Source organism: Choloepus didactylus, chromosome 17 (assembly GCF_015220235.1).
Source record: "Choloepus didactylus isolate mChoDid1 chromosome 17, mChoDid1.pri, whole genome shotgun sequence".
Classification (NCBI taxonomy): domain Eukaryota; kingdom Metazoa; phylum Chordata; class Mammalia; order Pilosa; family Megalonychidae; genus Choloepus; species Choloepus didactylus.
Window position 1 is genome coordinate 1,805,146 of NC_051323.1, and position 1,268 is coordinate 1,806,413.

A 1,268-nucleotide genomic window follows, 5' to 3' on the forward strand; every position below is an offset into this window, starting at 1 on the left:
TATCTCTCTTCTTGGGACTGGTTTGTTGAGGTCTTTTGTTTTTTTCTCAGGTCAATCTAGGTTGTTCAAGTGTTTCCAGGAAATAGTCCATTTCCTCTAGGTCTTCTAGTTTCTTGGTATACAGTTTTTCATAGTATCCTCTTTTGACTTTCTAAAATTTTCTTCGGATCCATAGTAGTGTCCCCCTCTCATTTCTGATTTCATTTATTTGCATCTTCTCTCCTTTTGACTTTGTCAGTCTAGCTGAGGATTTATCAATCTTGTTGATCTCAAATAACAACCGTTTGGTTTCACTGATTCTCTGTATTTGTTTTTTAGTTGTCCAGCTCATTTATTTCTGCTTTAATATTTGTTATTTCTTTTCTTCTACTTGCTTTAGGGTTAGTCTGCTGATCCTTCTCTAGCCTCTTCATTTGTTCAGTTAGGTCTTTGGTTTTAGCTCTTTATTCCATTTTGATGTATGTATTTAGAGCTATAAATTTCCCTTTCAACACCCCCATGGCTGTATCCCATAGGTTTTGATATGTTGTGTTTTCATTTTCATTTGCCTCTACATATTTACCTATTTCTCTTGCAATTTCTTCTTTGACCCACTGGTTGTTTAAGAGTGTATTATTTTCTACATATTTTTGTCAAAGATCTAGTTCGTTGGTGGTTATTGATTTCTAGTTGCATTTCGTCATTGTCAGAGGATGTGTTTTAAATAATGTCAATCTTTTTAAATTTATTGAGGCTTGTTTTTTGCCCCAGTATATCCTGGAGAGTGTTCCATGTGCACTAGAGAAGACTGTATATCCTGGTAACAATCTATATATGTCTGTTAAGTCTAATTAATTTATCCCATTTTTTAGGTTCTCAATCTCCTTATTGCTCCTCTGTTTACATGGTTTATCTATAAATGACTGTTGTGTATTGAAATCTACCATTATTATTGTAAACATGTCTATTGTGCCTTTTGGTTTAGCCAATGATTGTCTCATGTACTTTGGAGTTCCTTGATTGGGTCCATAAACATTTATGACTGATATTTCTTCTTGGTAAACTGTCCCTTTTATTAATTCAAACTCCTGTAATCCACCTCTTATTTCAGATCCTCTACTCCACTCATTGTAATGTCACAGACCCCAACCCAACTACATGAGAAGCAACAGCCCCAGGAGGAACTGGACTGAAGCAGCCTCACAACAGCTGGTATCAGCTCAGGCTAAGAGGTTTGCCAAGAACAGAAGATACAAACCTCGTCTGGAAGTTGAATTCTATGAGATCCT